We start from the raw sequence: 20,197 nt of genomic DNA, 5'->3' as shown, positions 1-20,197 counted from the left end.
TGTGGCTCAGGCTGGTCTCAAACTCCTGGGCTCAAGCAATCCACCCGCCTCAGCCTCCCAGAGTGCTCGGATTATAGGCGTGAGACACTGCTCCTGGCAGCCCTAAAGTCTTCACTCATTCCAGGACCAACTGGAAAGTCCAGAGTCTCATCTAAATCAGATATGGGCAAGACACAAGGCACAATTCATCCTAAGACAAATTTCTTCCAGCAATGAGCCTGTGAAATGAAGACAATTATTTACTTCCAAAATACAATGGCAGCACAGGCACAATATAGGCATTCACATTCCAAAAGAGAAAAATAGGTAAGAAAAGATGGGTAACTGGTCCCAAGTAAGTCCAAAACCCAACGGGGAAAACATTAAATCCCAAAGTCCCAGAATAGTCTTTCTTGACTATGTATCACCTTCTAAACATACTGGGGTGGGGGTTGGGCCCCCAAGGTCTTGGGCTACCCCCCTCTGTATGACTTTGCTGGGCGCAGACATGTCACAGCCTCATGGTTTGTAGTCTTCATGCCTGAAGCTCTTCCAACCTGTGTTGCACATTGGTAGCTCTACAGTTCAGGGGGCTCTGGGACAGCCCCAACCCCACAGCTCCATTGGGCATTGTCCTAGTGGTGGTTCCCTGCCCTGGCTTTGCTCTCATGGCTCACTAGGCATTGCCCTGGTGGAGACTCTCTGTGGCAGCTCTGCCCCTGCGGCAAGTTTCTGCCTGGGTTTCCAGGCTGTCCAATACATTCTTTGGAATCTAGGTGGAGGCTGCCATAGCCCCACAGCTTGTGAACTCTGTGCACCTTCAGAATTGGTTCCACATGGATGCTGCCAAGGCCCACCACTTGCACGCTATGGAACAGCAGCCCAAGCAACACCTGGGCTCACTTGAGCTACACAGCTGCAGCAGCTGTGGAGGGCTGTGCTGGAATGCAGGAGCAGATACTTGAAGCAGTGCCTAGTAGCAAATGCTGAGGCCCTGTGGCCACCTCTCTGGAAACCTTGCCTTCAAGGTCCTGCTCTGGGCCTGTGATGGAAGGGACAACATAAAAAAATCTCTGAAGTGCCATTGGGGTCTTTCTTGTCTTGATGAGTAGCAGCTGGCTCCCTTCTATCCACGGTAATCTCATTAGCAAGGGGTTTACCAGACCACATCCCTACAAGGACCTTACATTCTCACAAGACTCTCCCAAATATGGCTTTGCACTCTTGGCCAGGCTGAAAATTTTTTAAATTTTTACTTTCTGCTTCCTTTTTGATTATAAATTTCATCTTTTAGGCCGAGCGCAGTAGCTCAAGCCTGTAATCCCAGCATTTTGGGAGGCCAAAGTGGGGGGATCATGAGGTCAAGAGATTGAGACCGTCCTGGCCAACTTGGTGAAACCCCGTCTCTCTAAAAAAAAAAAAAAAAAAAAAAAAAGCCTTTTAATCATTTATCTCTAATTTTACTGTAAGCAGCCGAAAGAACCCATGCAGCACCTTGAATGCTTTGCTGCTTAGATATTTCTTCTGCTAGATATCCTAGTTCATTGCTCTTAAATTCTGCCTTTTCTCTAGCTTTCTTTGTTGTAAAAAACAGTATATAATACATATAACATGCAAAATATGTGTTAATCAACTGTTTATCAGTAAGGCTATCAGTAAACAGTAGGCTATCAGTAGTTAAGTTTTTGGGGAGTCAGTCAAATGCAGATTTCCAACTGTGCAGAGATGGGGGTGTCCCTAACCCCTTAAATTATTCAAGGGTAAACTGCATGAAATTAATTGAATTGAACAGACTAAAAAGTACTTGTTGTAAATATCTTGCTGCATTTGCTTTCCAGCATCCATTATTTCCTTTTTTCAGGTACCAGCATCATCATTTTTTTGGAGAACTATTTCTCACTGACTTCTCAATCCTAAATATCTATGGTAAGCTGAACAGTTGCCCCCCCGCCAAAGATATATCCATGCTCTAATTCCCAGAACCTTTCAATATTATCTTATATGGCAAAGTATGTAATTAAGTTAAGGTTGGAGAGAGGGGGTGCTTATCCTGGATTATCTGGGTAGGCTATAAATAAACTGTAAGTGTCCTTATAAAAGAAAGGAAATGGGAGTTTTGAAACAGAAAATAGGAGGCAATGTGACTACAGAGGGCTAAGACTGGGGTATGGGGCCACAAGCCAAGGATGTCTCTGTGCACAGGAAGCTGGAAAAGTTTCTGTGCTAGAGTCTTTGGCGGGAACACAGCCTCACCTTCAGAACTATGAGGGAATAAAATTTCTATTGTTTTATGCCATCCAGGGTGGGTAATTTGTTAAGGCAGCTGTAAGAAACTGATACAACGTCCAATTCTAGAGGCTATAGTAATTGGTTCAGGGAGAGGTACATGACCCAATTAGTCCAGTAAGACTCCATTATAGGATAATCACTGAAACTACTGAGACAGAAAAGTTCTTTTTTTCCCATAAAGGCAGCTCATGTTGGGAAAATATAGTCCTAGAACTGTTTACGGCCACCACGTAGAGACCTGGGCCTTAGATGTGGAGAAAGATAGAGACAAATACCCAGTGTTGACAATGTCATTTGAACTTCTGGATCAAGCCATATGTGAAGCTAGATCTATCCCTGGACTTACCAGTTTTATCAGCTAATTAACTTTTTTCTTTTTCTGAAATGGGGGATATGGAGTCTCACCTTGTCACCCAGGCTGGAGTGCAATGGCGTGATCTTGGCTCACTGCAACTTCCACCTCCCGAGTTCAAGTGACTCTCTGCCTCAGCCTTCTGAGTATTTGGGATTACAGGTGTGCACCACCATGCCCGGCTAATTTTTTGTATCTTTAGTAGAGACAGGGTTTCACCATGTTAGCCAGGCTGCTCTCGAACTCCTGACCTCATGATCCACCGGCCTCGGCCTCCCAAAGTGCTGGGATTGCAGGGGTGAGCCACCGTGCCTGTTGATTTTTCAGTTTACTTAGGACAGTATGAAATGAGTTTCTGTCACAAGCAAGCAAAAGAATCCTGACTAATAGAGTCCTTTTGTTACCTGATAGGTTTGCCAGTTAAATATAAACTTCAGATCAACAACAAATAATTGTTTTAGTACAATTATTTCCCAAATGTACCATGGCACAGATACTAAACAATTACTTGTTGTTTTTCTGAAATTCAGATTTAACTGGGTATCCTGTTTGGTTTTTGCTGTTGTTCGTTTTTGCTGTCTGGAAATCCTATGTTGGAAGAAGGTTTTTTATTGATTATTCCAAACCTTTGAAAGCTCAGCTTGTTGTAGTACAAAAGAAAGTAGAAATTCCTGGACTTTGATCCATCCTTATTCTAGAGTAGATGGCTCTTGTAATTTTAAGCATTCAACTAACTGTGTTTAGTCTTCTGTATTGATTGGGATTGTAAAACAGTGTGATTATACCTGCATGGTGTCATTGAACCTGAATGCGATTTGAAATTGAGGGACATATTCATTTGTAAAAACCTTCCATCATTGAGTAAAGAGGTGCTGTAGTGCATTGTGAGACCTATAACATCTTTTGACTGATGCAGAGCTGCCTTCACCATTTGCTCTTGTTGGCGTGGGGTACACGTTAGAGACAGGTCCAAATGCCAAGGACTGCAGAGGAACCAACCAGAGGGGCGGGGCGGGGCCGTGTGCAATACCTGTCAGTTTCCTTGAGCAGGTGAGAAGGAAAAGGACACGCTGAAGGATATCCTGTCACATGGGGACCAGTTTGAAGATGTGAGCTCTGGTATATATTATATTGGTGCAAAAGTAATGGCAAAAGCCACAATTACTTTTTTAAGGTTGGTGCAAAAGTAATTGTGGCTTTTACCATTACTTTTACACTAACCTAATATAAGGTAATACCCTGGTCCAGTGTATATGGGAAAGGTGTGTGTTTTGCATCAAGATGAAGTTGTTGTATGAAAAATGGTTCTTCTACTTTACTAATGCTTGAGTGCCTTTTGTTCTCAGGATATTCCCTCAACTCCTTTAAAAGGCTTCTGAAATAGGTTAGCTTTTTGATCTTGAGGCTTATAACTGTGGAATGAGAGATTCATGGCTTATTTTAACTATGCAGCAATATTAAGAATACTTGTAAACTTACAAACTTACAAGGTTGCCTGGCTCAATGATTCTTCTACTATAGCTTCTTTTTCTTTTTCTTTTTTTTTTTTTTTTTTGAGACAGAGTTTCACTCATGTTACCCAGGCTGGAGTGCAATGGCGCGATCTCGGCTCACCGCAACCTCCGCCTCCTGGGTTCAGGTAATTCTCCTGCCTTAGCCTCCTGAGTAGCTGGGATTACAGGCACGCACCACCATGCCCAGCTGATTTTTTGTATTTTTAGTAGAGACGGGGTTTCACCATGTTGACCAGGATGGTCTCGATCTCTTGACCTCGTGATCCACCCGCCTCAGCCTCCCAAAGTGCTGGGATTACAGGCTTGAGCCACCGCGCCCGGCCAGCTTATTTTTCAATAATGTTTGGGAAAGAAGAATACTTATTTAAAATAGTTTGGGGCTGGCGTGTTGTGGTGGTTCACACCTGTAATCCTAGCACTTTGGGAGGCTGAGGTGGGTGGATTGCTTGAACTCAGGAGTTCAAGACCAGCCTGGGCAACATGGGGAAAACCCGTCTCTACAAAAAATACAAAAAATTAGCCAAGTGTGGCGGTACACACCTGTAGTCCCAGCTACCTGGGGGGGCTGAGGCAGAAGTCTCACTTGAGCCCTGGAAGAGGTCGAGGCTGCAGTGAGCCAAGATTGCACCACTGTACTCCAGCCAGGGTGACAAAGTGAGACCCTGTCTCAAAAAATTTCTTAAAAAGTTTGAAATATCAACATCTATTTTATTTCAGTGGTTTCTGTCCTTTGTTTTGATGTGTACTTTTTTTCACACAAGTATGTACTTATGGGCTGCGGAATAGAGCACTTGCACCCAGTTCTTCTCGTCCTACCTTGATGTGTGTGCCCAGAGACCTCTTGTCTTATGAAACTGCACGCAGAGAGAGATTCTCATAACCTGAGTTAAGAATCAAGGCACTGGCCAAGCATGTTGGCTCACACCTGTAATCCTAGTACTTTGGGAGGCCAAGGCAGGTGGATCACTTGAGGTCAGGAGTTCGAGACAAGCCTGGCCAACATGGAAAAACCCAGTCTCTACTAAAAATACAGAAAAAAAAAAATTAGCTGGGTGTTGTGGTACATGCCTGTAATCCCGGCTACTTGGGAGGCTGAGGTAGGAGAATCACTTGAACTCAGAAAGCGGAGGTTACAGTGAGCCGAGATCTTGCCACTGTACTCCAGTCTGGGTGACAGAGTGAGACTCCATCTCAAAAAAAAAAAAAAAATGAGACATCCACCAAGGGTGACATGGTGAGGTCATATCTATGTGAGTTTTGAAATGAGTCATGCCAAGTATTAGTCATCAGAAAGAAAGAACATAGAACATCCAAGGTAGGTGGGAGAGAGGACCTGTCCTGTTTTCTTGGTCGAGAGGTGGTTGTGTCATTATATTAGGTGTTAAAAGCCAAGCACAGAAAGACAAATATCACATGTTCTCACTTAAATGTGAGGGCTAAAAAAAGTGGATCTCATGAAGGTAGAGAGTAGATTGCTGATTACCAGAGGCTGGGAAGGGCAGAGGGGAAGATAAAGAGAGGCTGACTAGTACAGTTCAAATATACAGTTTGATAGAAGAACTCAGAACTAGTGTTTGATAGACCAGTAGGGTGACTACAGTTTACAATAGTTTATTGTGTATTTCAAATAGCTAGAAGAGAATAATTTGCATGTGTTCCTAGAACAAAGAAAAGACAAATGTTTAAGGTAATAGATTTTCCAATCACACTGATTTGATCTTTACAAATATCTGAATGTATTAACTTATCACATGTACCCTGAAAACTGTACATTTATTATGTATCAAAAAAAATAAAATTTAAAAACAAACAAGCATTGTACACACACACACACACACACGGCAGTAGTTCCCAGCTGAGGGTGATATTGTGTACCTATGGAGCACTGGAAATGTGGGGACGCTTTTGTTTTTTTAACAATTATTTGTGGGCATGAGGGTGAGGGAAGGTCTGCTATTAACCTTTTTTTCTTTTTTTTAAGGCAGAGTCTCGCTCTGTCGCCCAGACTGGAGTGCAGTGGTGCAATCTCAGCTCACTACAACCTCCACCTCCTAGGTTCAAGGAATTCTCCTGCTTCAGCCTCCTGACTAGCTGAGACTACCGTCTCAAAAAAAAATTATATTTATTTTTATTTATTTATTTTTTGAGACAGAGTCTCGCTCTGTTGCCCAGGCTGCGTGCAATGGCATGACCTTGGCTCACCTCAATCTCTGCCTCCCGGGTTCAAGCAATTCCCCTGCCTCAGCCTCCCGAGTAGCTGGGATTACAGGCGCCTACCACCACACCCACCTATTTTTTTTTTTTTTTTTTTTTAGTAGAGATGGGGTTTCACCATGTTGGCCAGACTGGTCTCAAACTCCTGACCTCAGGTGATCCACCTGCCCCAGCCTCCCAAAGTGCTGGGATTACAGGCATGAGCCACCACACCTGGCCCCTAATATCGTAGTAAAGTTGAAGTTTCAATGGTCCAGACTTAACTAAGGAGGGCAAGGGAAAAGCGGGGACTTGCTTTGACCCCAAAACTCTTGGATACTCCTTCCATTGAGACTGGAGTCTGTGTCTCCTTCCATGAATCTGGGTGGGAGCTTATAACTACAGACCGACTACAGCAGATCTGAGGCTGAGGCTGGGTCATAAAAGGTAGCAGAGCTTCCTCCTGGCTGTCTCTTAGGAGGTTTCCTGTTGCTGTGAGGAGGTACTACACTGTGAGGGAGCTCAGGCCACATGCAGAGGCCACATGTAGGTGTCTGTCCACCAGCCCCAACTGTGGCCTCAGCCAACAGCTAGCATCACCTGCCAGACACAGAGATCCATCAGCTCTGGAGTCACCACCCCCTGCCACTGAGTTTTCCATCTGACTGCAACTGCAGGAGATACCCTGAGCCAGGAGGGCCCGCGGCACTAGTCAGCATCCAGAACCAGAGAGAGAATAAGAAAATGATTGTTGTCTGAAGCCACTCGATTTTGTGATGGTTTGTTATGCAGCAATGGATAACCAGAGCAGCCAGCAGGGCATTGATACTTTGGTAATGATTAGTTTTTGAGCACATTCCTGAGGCCAGTGAGTGGAAATCAGTCAGAAGGAGAGATGTCAGGGACACAGTGAATCAGGGACCAAGGGGAAGGACGGAGATCGCCGGGGGAAGGAGGAGGTTGCGTGGAAAGGGATGCAGCTCTTTTTTTTGCCAAGGGCATCTTCTACCACCCACCTTGGTTTTCACACAATGAGAACAAAAAAGAAACCACACAATGAGAACAAAACAAGAAACCACACAATGAGAACAAAACAAACCACACAATGAGAACAAAACAAACCACACAATGAGAACAAAAAAAATGTGGGGAAGCAGGGAGCCATAGCAAAGGAAAAAAAAAAAGTTATGTTCAATATATCAAGGTTTTATGACTGGAAATAGAGAAAGGCAAGCATCCAAAGGTCTAAATTATATGCACCCCTGTCTTCCATTTTCATTTTAGGCAAAATCGTAAAAAAGGAAACTCCGGTCTTTACATTTGGGCGCCCCTACTTCTGTTTTCCCCCCGTCTACCACCTCAGCCTTCCGGAGACTGAGTTTCTGCCTTTGGAGGTCTAGACACCACCACCGCCAACCACCACCACCACCAACCACCACCACGGGTTTGTTAGCTAATGATTATGCAGCATTGATCCTGTAAGCCTGAAGATGCAAAGCCCTGACTTCAGTTATTTAGGTACCCAGACCCTGGGTGTCTACAATGGTGCAGGATGAGAGACAATGACTTGCATGTATACGGAGAATGCTGCTGCTTTCTTTTATCGAATAGAGCTCATATTCCCCTTGAGCTCCCATGCAGAAATGATGTGGAGTTGGGAACAGGATGGTAAACCAGCCTGTAATGCTGATTTCAGTCTCTTTTTGGCAGATGCTCGGTTTTTCTGATTTCTTCCTTGTTCCTCTGCTCTTTCTAGGAGAGTCTAGTGGGGACTAAAGTGAAACCATATTGGAGGGAAAAATTTAACCTTGGATTCACCAGGCTGCTGGAAGGATTAGTTCCTTCCTACCATGTTGTTGCTTCCTTCCACTAAAGTGTCTTTGACTTCAGTCTTGAAGAGAGTTTTACCCTCCCATGTCACAGAATCCTAATGCTGCCACCCTAGGTATCACCTCCCTCAACACTTCCTTTTAAAAAATTTTAAATTATTATCTAATACACTTTTTTATTGCCAGCATTTTCTTTTTGCCTCCTGCCTACCTTCCCAGCCATGCAATGTAATGATCTAAACCAGGTGTTCCCAAGCTTTTAGTCTCAAGACCAACATTTTAAAGTAAACAAACTTAAAAATTATCAATGAACCCAAACAGTTTTTGATCATGTGAATCTATCAATATTTTAGAAATTAAAACTGAGGCCGGGCATGGTGGCTCATGCCTGTAATCCTAGCACTTTGGGAGGCCGAGGCAGGTGGATCACCTAAAGTCAGGAGCTTGAGACTAGCCAGGCCAACATGGTGAAACACCATCTCTACTAAAAATTCAAAAATTAGCTGGGCATAGTGGCACACACCTGTAATCCCAGCTGCTTAGGGGGCTGGGGCAGGAGAATCGCTTGAACCCAGGAAGCAGAGGTTGCAGTGAGCCAAGATTGTACTACTGCACTCCAGCCTAGGCGACAGAGCAAAACTCTGTCTCAAAAAAAGAAAAAAGACAGAAATTAAAACTGAGAAAAATTTAAAATATTGATTAATTTATTTAAAAGCATGCATCCATTACATGTTAACATAAATAATGTAACGCAACCCACAGTGTGTGCAGGGATCATCTAACCATCTTTGCATGGCCCTGTGGGAAATGGGGCTCAGAGAACCAGCGCAAATGCTGATATTCTGGATGCTGCTGTTGCTGTAGCAAACGGCTTTTCATGTCTAACCCAGGGGTCTCGTGTCTTCTAGCAGCATCCCTGAAACTGTCTCATGCTAATTTTTTACCTTTCCTAGTAGGGTAAAATCTCAGACCCTTCACAGTTTTTGGTATAATGCCTAACTGAAATCTAACATTTCCTTCCATTTTAACCTAGGCAGCTGGCCTTTTCCACAGTACTTGTGACTTTGCAACCAATAGAACAGAGACATTTTCATAGCACTCTGGATTGATGGCACACGTTTCAAAATAACGCTTATGCACATTAACAATTTGAAATAAGAAAAGCTGATCTTATTAGGCACACATATTACTATATCACACATTTGTTTATTAATATAGTGACGCTTTGTCTTTTAATACGACTGGTTTCCTTTTTATTTTTATGCATTTAAAATGAAGGGATTGGCTGGGTGCGGTGGCTCAAGCCTGTAATCCCAGCGCTTTGGGAGGCTGAGGAAGGCGGATCACCTGAAGTCAGGAGTTTGAGACCAGCCTGACCAACATGAAAAAACCCCGTGTCTACTAAAAATACAAAATTAACCAGGCATAGTGGGTCATGCCTGTAATCACAGCTACTTGGGAGGCTGAGGCAGGAGAATTGCTTGAACCTGGAGGTTGAGGTGAGCCAAGATCGCACCATTGCACTCCAGCCTGGGCAAAAAGAGTGAAACTCTGTCTCAAAAATAAATTAATTAATTAAATAAAATTAAATGAAGAGACCTATAGAGTCCACCAGCCTGCACAAAGTAACTTCAAATAAGCCCCTACCTAGGCAGTGTGTGTGCACTGCATAAGCATGTGGATAGAACTGGGGATGAACAGAAAGAAAAACAGGTTTAATTATTGGTCTTTGAATTTTAAAAGCCCCAGTGCCAAGGGCATGAGGGGGAAATGGAGGGATGCATGTAGTTAGAAAAAGACTTGGAAGGAATGCCTTGAAAGAAGTCTATTCAAGATCAGCCAGCGGGGAAAGCAAGACCACTCCTACCCCCCCTTCAAAAAATTAGCTGGCAGCTTGGTAGTCTTAGCTGCTCAGGAGGCTGGGGTAGGAGGATCTCTTGAGCCTGGAGTTGGAGGCTGCAGTGACTCTAAAAAAGATTCCCTGGATTGGGTAGAAGACTGGACATAGGCCTTTTCAAGGCCTGTTCAGGGCCTGCTGCCCACCTGGTCACCATCTGAGTGAGCCCTGTGCTCGCCTAATCCACAGAACCTCCGTTTTCCCTCTTGGTATCGGTCATGCAGCCAGAAGACCCCATGCACTGCGAGGGAGGACCATGCCAGTATCAGCCACCAAGTTGTGTTTGGTCCCAAACAGCTCACCTATCCCCCCTTTCCATAGCCCCGGTTGTGAGTGTCCTGAGGTGCAGGGTGGGTCTAAGCCCTCAGAGGGATGGTGATCGCTGAATAGAGGATCCTCCCGACCTGTATAGTGAGTCACTATTTTGTGTGGAATTAGACAGAACCATCTCGAGATTTTCCTCTACAGTGAAAGAGAAAAACTCACTCCTGTCACACACAGGAGAGAAAGGGGTCTGGAGGCAAGCAGTAATTTGCTCAAGGGTTATCATTCCCTATTTTTAATGTCTATGAGCTCAGGAAAGGTTGCTCCTTCAGCGGCCTGAGGTGGCTACCATCTGAATCGTGGTGTGTGGGGGCTGCGCTGCCAGCCCCTTGGGGCTGCAGATTTCAGCAGCATGCTCCTGTTGCTATGGTAATGAGCCGGGAAGTTTTTCAGGTTGGCCAGGAAGAGCAGCCTTCTTACAAGAAATAATCCATCAGGGCTGCAGTTTGAAATTTGGAAAGAGTCGAAGAAGAGGGACATGGAGTTTGAATTAAGGATGGGAAGGACACAAGAGTGGAGCCAGCTTAACCCGTGGAGGAGCTGTGGGGAGCAGAGAGGACAGCTTTGGGAGGCTGGGCCTGGTGGATCCTACCCTCACTGCCTTCCTGAAGAATATCTGATGTTGCATCATTGTTGTTTTATGTCTTTGAGTGTTTATGTAGCCTTCTCCCTAATATAGATGTGTGTATTTTTTTGTTGTTTTTGTTAAGACAGAGTTTCACTCTTGTTGCCCAGTCTGGAGTGCAATGACTCGATCTCAGCTCACCGCAACCTCCGCTTCCCGGGTTCAAGTGATTCTCCTGCCTCAGCCTCCCGAGTAGCTGGGATTACAGGCATGTGCCACCACACCCACCTAATTATGTGTCTTTAGTAGAGACAGGGTTTCTCCATGTTGGTCAGGCTGGTCTTGAACCCCGACCTCAGGTGATTCGCCCACTTCAGCCTCCCAAAGTACTGGGATTACAGGTGTGAGCCACTGGGCCTGGCTATATGTGTGTATTTTTAAGCAAACCTCTAGAGATAGAAAAAATATCAAGGTACTAGTATTTTCGTGTTTTTTTTGTTTTTGTTTTTGTTTTGAGATGGAGTCTCCCTCTGTTGCCCAGGCTGGAGTGCAGTGGTGCAACCTCCGCTCACTGTAATCTCTGCCTCCTGGGTCCAAGCAATTTTCCTGCCTCAGCTTCCTGAGTAGCTGGGATCACAGGTGCATGCCACCACACCCAGCAAATTTTTGTATTTTTAGTAGAAACAAGGTTTCTCCATGTTGACAGGCTACTCTTGAACTGCTGGCCTCAACTGATCCACCTGCCTTGGCCTCCCAAAGTGCTGGGATTACAGGTGTGAGCCACAAGGTACTAATACTAGTAATAATTTTTTTTAAAAAAATTAAAGATCCTTTTTTTCTCACCAAAGTAGAGCACTGTTCATATATGGACAGCACGGCTGGCAGGAGGGCCAAGGGAGTTACGTAGGGTAAAGAAGGAAGGCTGGGAGGGGTGAGGGGAGGTGGGAATGGGCTGCTGAAGATGGACTTCCTGCCAGCCAGAGTCCCAAGACCCTTTCTGCCCCTTTGAGGCCATTCTCAGATGAGAAAACTTAAAAGGCAAGACCTTCAGTGATTGAGACCTCCTGAAGGACAGCTCCAGAAATGGGCATTTCCAGGGCCCCGGGTTAATATGATCCATTTCTCCTGCAGGTTAGGAACAGCCTGTTTTCCTTCAAGCCTTTCTTCATGCTTGAAGACATCAACACAGACCAAATTAGATATTTCTCCTGAAGATTCCTATCCACGAAGACCTCAAGTTATGAAATCAGGCCCTGGCTAAATGAGGCGACTGTAACTCCAAAAGGCCATTGTAGCAGTGAAACAGCAAAAGAACTAACAGAACTCACTCCATTTTTGTTTAAGGGGCTTTTTTACCCCTTATTCTTGCACATAGGCTAGGATAATTTTAGAGCACTGAGATAATATGTAAACATAGCAATCGTATTAATTTAAAAAACTAACTCTGGGATTAAAGGAGAAATATATAAACAACTAACTATGTTTTGTTAAAGGTTTATAGGAGCATCATGACCTGACCAAGGATAAAGAAGTTCCCAACCTCCTCAGACCCTCGCTGGCACCCAGATGTCTGCAGTTGCCTGCTGGTCACCCCTTGATCCCGAAACCCCTCCTCTTCCACCTCCTCTCAACATAAAAAGTGCCTAAAATTTGTACCAACTTAAGACGGCACTCAAGGATGCTAGTTCACTTTCCTCTCTGTTTACTGGCTCTCTGAATAAACCTACTTTTCCTCCCACCAACTCTTCTCTCTTGAGTTTTGCCTTTTGAGTGTTAAACAGTCGAAACTGGGATCGGTTATACCATTACCGTACAGCGGTGTTAGGATGGTTGGTGACGACCACCCCTGGTACCTGGATCTTCTGTCTTCCTGAATCCTGCTCCCACAGCTTCCTAGGCTTCCTCTGGGATAATCTGGCCTCACCTTTCTCATTCTCTAATTTGGCCATATCCACAATGAGAAACCTCTGGAAGCCTAGGAGTAATCAGAAATAGATAAATGTGGCTGGGCACGGTGGCTGACGCCTGTAATTCCAGCACTTTGGGAGGCCAAGGCAGCTGGATCTGAGAACAGGAGTTTGAGATCAACCTGGCCAACATGACAATATTCTGTATTTACCAAAAATGCAAAAATTAGCCAGGAATGGTGGTGGGCGCCTGTAATCTTAGCTACTTGGGAGGCTGAGGCAGGAGACTCACTGGAACCCCTGGGAGGCAGAGGTTGCAGTGAGCTGAGATGGCGCCACTGCACTCCAGCCTGGGCAACAGAGCAAGACTCTGTCTGAGGTGTAAAAAAAAAAAGAAATAGATAAATGTATTTGTAGAATATCATTTAAAAAGTGGGAGTCTGAAGCCTATTCCACAGATTCCTGTTTATCCCAAGAGTTTGCTTTAACTCGTCTTACCATTTTTACAATTTGCATTATTATTATTTAGAGGTGATTAATCATTGAAATGTTGTTTTCCAACTAGTTAAGGAATTCTTGTAATTCTTTATCTGGATTAGCTATAGTGAGAACAATGAAGCCAAAAACTAAAAGGTAGGAAAGGAACACACGAGGAAGAAAGGAAACATAAGGTCGAAATCAAGGTTCATATCCCCACAATCCCTTTCTTAATCATCAATGACAAAATAAGTAAAAAAATTTGACAAGGGCATCTACCAATGGCAGCAGTGGCATCTCTTCTGTCCCTCTCCGGTTCTCAGCCCAGTGCCTGTGTAGTTTGCTCTCACATCCTGGAAGGGTTGGATAAATGATAAAAGCATAAGCCATGTCTACGTCCAGGGACATTGCATGTAATAAAGAACTAAAGGCTCAAATGGAAGGAATGAAGATCTAACTTGGAATTTGGGGCATCCTAGAGGAAGAGTGTGGAGGTAAGATTCTAGCCATGAGTGGAAATCTACAGACTGGGTGGTTCCATCCAGATCAAGGGGGGACCACAGGCCTCCTGCATAGACCCCTCTGAGTGAGCTTCCTGTTTTATAGTGTACCCAAGATTTTCTTTATATTCAGGTACAGTGAGACCAGCAGTTCCAGAGATGACTACTATTGAATGATAGTTTGTTACTCTTGGTTCTCAGCAGAAGGGGGCAGGCCAGGCACTGCATGGCCTCATGGGAAACAGCAGGGTTGGTCAGGAGACAGAGGGGGCAAGGGGAAAACCTGGGCAATAGTCTTTAGCATCATTTCCACAGAAAAGTCAATGCAAGGCATGGTAAGCACATTTAGGATTGTCTAGTTTGAGTACAGTGTGCTCTGGGGCACAGGCGATGTCCCTGGTTGTCTAGTACCTGGCTCTGGTTCATTAGGGCAGGTGGATAGTGGCCTAGAGTGTGACAGCTAGATAGAGAAGGTTGTGGGGGGTCGGTGGGTAATTGGCTTCGGATTGGTTGGTTTGCATATGAAAGGCACACTCAGCCTGGGTGCAGTGGCTCACGCCTGCAATCCCAGCACTTTGAGAAGCTGAGGTGGGTGGATCATGAGGTCAGGACTTCAAGACCAGCCTGGCCAACATGGTGAAACCCCGTCTCTACTAAAAATACAAAAATTAGCGGGGCGTGGTGGTGGGTGCCTGTAATCCCAGCTACTCAAGAGGCCGAGGCAGAGAATTGCTTGAACCTGGGAGGCGGGGGTTGCAGTGACCTGAGATTGCGCTACTGCACTCCAGCCTGGGCGACAAAGCAAGAGTCCATCTCAAAAAAAAAAAAAAAAAAAAAGGCCACCCCAGATGAAAGGACCACTCAAACAAAAGGGACCCGTCTGCTATCTCTAGCAATTAGTCAACCCTGAGAAGGTTAGACTCTACCTAGCCAGTTGAGGCCCCAAATGCCAGACCATCAAAAATACAGAAAATAAGAAAATAAGGCTGGATGCAGTGGCTCACTCCTGTAATCCCAAAATTTTGGGAGGCCAAGGCAGGAGGAATGCTTGAACTCAGGAGTTCGGGAGCAGCCTGGGCAACATGCGAAAACCCTGCCTCTACAAAAAATACAAAAACACACCTGTAGGCCCAGCTACTCAGGAGGCTGAGGTGGGAAGATCACTTGAACCCAGGGAAGTTGAGGCTGTACTCCAGCCTGACTGACAGTGACCCTGTCTCAAAAAACAAAACAAAACAAAAGAAAGCAGAAAATGAGAAGAGATGGTTTTTTTTTTTTTTTTTTTGGAACGGGGTTTCCTCAATGTTACCCAGGCTGGAGTGCAATGGCGCAACCTCGGCTCACCGCAACCTCCGCCTCCTGGGTTCAGGCAATTCTCCTGCCTCAACCTCCTGAGTAGCTGGGATTACAGGCACGTGCCACCATGCCCAGCTAATTTTTTGTATTTTTAGTAGAGACGGGGTTTCACCATGTTGGCCAGGATGGTCTCGATCTCTTGACCTCGTGATCCACCCGCCTCGGCCTCCCAAAGTGCTGGGATTACAGGCTTGAGCCACCGCACCCGGCCAAGAGATGGTTAATAAACACACCAGCAGTCACTGTGGGCTCTGTGTTCTTCCTAAGCACATGCTGTTGAAATCTCCCAGCTCATTTCCTTTGCAAATTACGATAGCGCCTGTACCTCTTGTAGGTATTGAGCTAAAATTAGGCTTGTACTCAACCCATTTAATAATAACATGTCTTCAGTGGGAAATTTGAAACAATGCTCTGGAAACCAAAAAATTCTACTTATCGAAATTTGAATCATATAATGTGAAATCTAGCCTGGGAACTGAAGCTTGCTTTGTGACTTGTTCTATTTGTTTATCAAACATATCCATTTTTTTTTTCATTTTCAATGCAATGTTGCATTTTTTAAAATGATAGATCATGCGCTTAGAATTAAAAGGTCACTGAATCATGCTTCAACTTTTTTTTTTTTTTTTTTTGAGATAGAGTCCTCCCAAAGTGCTGGGATTACAGGCCTGAGCCACGTCTGGCCGGAATGTGCCTTTCTGTCACCCAGGCTCAAGTGTAGTGGTGTGATCTCTGCTCACTGCAAACTCTGCCTCCCATGTTCAAGCGATTCTCTTACCTCAGTCTCCCAAATAGCTGGAATTATAGGTGTGCACCACCACACCTGGCTAATTTTTTGTATTTTTAGTAGAGACGGGGTTTTACCATGTTGGCCAGGCTGGTCTCAAACTCCTAACCTCAGATGATCTGCCAACCTCGTCCTCCCAAAGTGCTGGGATTACAGGCATGAGCCACCATGCCTGATCAATCCTTCATCTTTTAATAAGTTATTTAATTATTTATTTTTGAGACAGAGTTTCACTTTGTTGCCCAGGCTGGAGTGCAGAGGCACAATCTCAGATCACTGCAACCTCCATCTCCCAGGTTCAAGCGATTCTTCTGCCTTAGCCTCACGATTAGCTGGCACTACAGATGCATACCACCACACCCAGCTAATTTTTGTATTTTTTTTTTTAGCAGAGAGAGGGTTTCACCATATTGGCCAGGCTGATCTCGAGCTCCTGACCAAAAGTTCTGGGATTACAAGCGTGGGCCACCACGCTCGGCCAATAAATCATTTATTAATATGCACTTCCATTAGTTTGCTAGAGCTACCATAACAAAGTACTACAGACTGGGTGGCTTAAACACCCAGAAATTTATTTTCCCAGAGTTCTGGAGGCTGGAAGTCTATGATCAAAGTGTCAGCAGGCTTGGTTTCTCCTGTGGTGTCTCCTCGGCTTGTGGATGACTGCCTTCTCTCTGTGTGTCCACATGCTTCCCTCTGTGCATGTCTGTGTCCAAATTTCCCCGTTTTATAAGATTATATTTGATAAGAGCCCATTCATATAACTTCATTTCACCTTAACTACCTCTTTAAAATCCCCATCTCCAAATACAGTCACATTCTCAGGTTTGAGGGGCTAAGGACTTCAATATATGAATTTTGAAGAGATACAAGTCAGCCCATAGTATAATATTTATATAAAATATAGGGTGTTGGGCCAAGTGTGGTGGCTCATGCCTGTAATCCTAGTACTTTGGGAGGCCAAGGTGGGTGGATCACCTGAGGTCAGGAGTTTGAGACCAGCCTGGCCAACACAGTGAAATCACATCTCTACTAAAAATATAAAAAATTAGCCGGGAGTGATGGCAGACTCCTGTAATCCCAGATACTCAGGAGCCTGAGTCAGGAGAGTCACTTGAAACTGGGAGGCAGAGGTTGCAGTAAGCTGAGATTGCGCCACTGCATTCCAGGCTGGGTAGCGAGTGAAACTCTGTCTCAAAAAAAAAAAAGAAAATATATATATATATTTATATATATATATATATATACATACACACACACACACACACATAGGGTGTTTTGTTATTTGCAAGCACCTTTCTAAAAGTGGTTATAACAGCACAATTAAATAGACATAATTTCTTCACTACATGAGTTACTACCTCTGTTCCTAATAAAAGATAAGCAAAGTTTCCAAGCAAACACAGACTTTGAAGTCTAATAAATACTAATACAATCACCTGTGACAATAGCCAATGATTTCTAGTGATTACTATGCATTATACATTGTATTAAATTCTTATTTAATACCCATCACAACAACTCTATGATATAGACACAATTATTATTCTTGTTCCATGACTGAGTAAAGGCTTGGAAGTTAAGTGACTTGCTCCAAATCATAAGAAGTGATAGAGGTGGTGTTGAAAACCAGGCGTCAGGCTCCAGAACCCAGCCTAGTAACTGTTACGCTACACTGGACATTGCTCATATTCTGATGGGGCTAGAAATTTATGAACGCCATCAGGAGCCTTTTGTACTGAGGCCTCCTGGTGGCTAGAAAACAGGGATTCCGGCCAGGCTATGCTTTTTAATGCAAATTCAGTAGCATGGTATTGAGACAGTGCTCCACAGGGTTAAAGAAACTGGTAACCTACAGAAATCTTAAGCTTGTCTTGCAGGAGGGCAGATAAAGAAACAGTTTGCTACAATCCTTTCTGCTTACAAAACTGACTGAAGCGGTCTGGAACCAGTGTGGCTGACTGGAGTCTGCACAGCATAGATTTGGAGGCCAGATGAGTGACTCTGTGTGGTGTGTGTGTGTGTGTGTGTGTGTGTGTGTGTGTGGGTGTGTGTGAGAGACAGCGTCTCACTGTGTTACCCAGGCTGGAGTCCAGTGGGGTGATTTCGGCTCACTGCAACCTCCGCCTCCCAGGTTCAAGCAATTCTTTTGCCTCAGCCTCCCTCGTAGCTGGGATTACAGTCATGTGCCATCACGCCTGACTAATTTTTGTGATTTTTTTTTAGTAGAGACAGGGTTTCACTATGTTGGCCAGACTGGTCTTGAACGCCTGACCTCAAGTGATCTTCCCACGTCAGCCTCCCAGAGTGCTAAAGTTACAGGCGTGAGCCACTGGACCCAGCCAATGAGTGACCTTTTGATGTCACAACCAGTTCCCCCCAAATTTGCATATGCGACCCATGAAGAGGCATCAAGAGGCAACTGCACATACCCAGGGACTTGCCAAACTCTGCTTCCTTGCAGCCAGTCATTGTCTAACTTTAAAATTCCACCTCCAAGATCTTTCCCTTAAATCCACGACTGTAAATCTGATTTGAGGAGACAGATTTGAGCCTTACTCCTGGCTCCTTGCTTGGCTGCCTGGCAATGACCCTTTCTCCCTGCAAAAATCTGGTGCTTTGGTGTTTGGCTTTCTGTTGCATGGGCAAATGAACCCATTTCTGTCAGGTGACAATATTCTTTTCATGTATGCCAAAAGGTGGTGTTTTCATGAGGTAGGAAAGGAACATTTTGCTAGATCCATCTCTTACCTTGGATGTAAAATTTGCATACAATGAAATGCACAGTCATTCATCAGATTTTGACAAATGCATTTGCCTTGTAACCACAAACTCACCAAGACACAGAATGTTACCATCACCCTAGAAAATTGCCTCATGTAGCTGGACTCAGTGGCTCACGCCTGTTATCCCAGCACTTTGGGAGGCCAAGGTGGACGGATCACCTGAGGTCAGGATTTTGAGACTAGCCTGGCCAACATGGCGAAACCTCATCTCTGCTAAAAATACAAAATTAGCCAGGTGTGGTGGTGCACACCTGTAATCCCATCTACTCAGGAGGCTGAGGCAGGAGAATCACTTGAACATGGGAGGCAGAGAGCACCATTGCTCTCCAGCCTGGGCAACAAGAGCAAAACCAAAAGAAAGAAAAAAAGAAAATTGTCTCATGCAATCTTTCCAATCAATCCCCACCTATCCCAGAAAAGCAACCACAGTTCTGATTTTTTTTACTTGGGTTGGTTTTAAATTTTACAGATTCATTTGCATTTAATTTAAGTTTTCCAGGAGCCTTTAAGTCACTTGCTATATCACTATCAAACTCCTTCAAAGTGCTGTGGGTGCTTGGGATCAAGGGAGAAGAACAGGGAGGGAAATCTGCATTTTTAAGGCCACCCCCTTTTTTTTTACTCTATAGAAGCTGATTATTCTGAGTATTAAACTAATTTTACACAGAACAAAAGAGTCACCCCCAAGCAAATAATTAAAAAGAGCAGCCAAGCAAGTCAGCCACGGTTAATTAGCAGCAGTTTTCAAAAGACCACCAGACAGTGTGGATTCCAGGCAAGCAGCGAAGCAGGTGGTCTTTCCTCCCTTGGGACTGCCAGAGGGCTCCGGCACATCAGGACTTAATCTCGGGAGTAAGAGGCTAGTCCTGATGCACAGGATCCCTCTGGCAGTCCCAAGGGAGGTTATGACAGTCCTGCGACGGTCATGACAGCCCCTACCAGGTAGGAGGGCAGGTGTTTGAGTCCTCATTCTTCAGAAGGGAGAACTGGTTTAGATGGTGGAAGTGGCAGCCTCCTGCTCACACAGAAAGTGATCCACACAGCAGCCTTTCCGTCTCTCCACAGCCTCCTTTCAGACTAAGGTTTTAAAGACTGATAGTAGCTTGCACCAGAAATTCTCTTCTAGTAAGTCCCAACACAGACCTGTGTCCAAGGAAAGTCTTGCCGTTTATCTCTTGGAGTCTTGGAGTAGAGATCTGCCAATGTGTACTTGCATTAAGCGCTTTGAGTTAGAGATGTAAGAATTTGGATAAATGGTCTTCTCTGGGAAGAGATCAAAAGCATCTGGCTCGACTGCAGAGGCATTCTGCTGTTTAATCCTCCCTTTTAGCTGAATGACTGAGATCTTAACAGTGAGATTTCAAGGCAGCCCTTACATGGAGAGGCAGCTTTTAGACATTTTGGCCTTGAATTCGCATCACATGGTAAGGTTGCCTCCCTTA

The 20,197-nt window shown here is 44.7% G+C and overlaps 1 protein-coding gene and 1 long non-coding RNA gene across 2 annotated transcripts in view; one reads left to right on the top strand and one right to left on the bottom strand.

Annotated features, from left to right (window-relative positions):
• The window catches only part of GOLM1 (golgi membrane protein 1), a 139,786-nt gene that overhangs the window by 74,032 nt on the left and 45,557 nt on the right, over positions 1–20,197 (bottom strand). The window lies entirely within an intron of this gene.
• LOC116541835 lies at positions 8,060–12,680 on the top strand. Its single transcript, XR_004264968.1, has 2 exons — positions 8,060–8,272; positions 12,436–12,680. It is a non-coding gene; the product is annotated as an uncharacterized LOC116541835 (long non-coding RNA).

The sequence above is a fragment of the Sapajus apella genome, unplaced genomic scaffold, assembly GCF_009761245.1.
Source record: "Sapajus apella isolate SASKATOON/1434 unplaced genomic scaffold, GSC_monkey_1.0 scaffold157, whole genome shotgun sequence".
In the NCBI taxonomy this organism is placed as follows: Eukaryota; Metazoa; Chordata; class Mammalia; order Primates; family Cebidae; genus Sapajus; species Sapajus apella.
The sequence above is the reverse complement of the archived record's forward strand: the minus strand, read 5'-3'. Positions and strand labels throughout refer to the sequence as shown.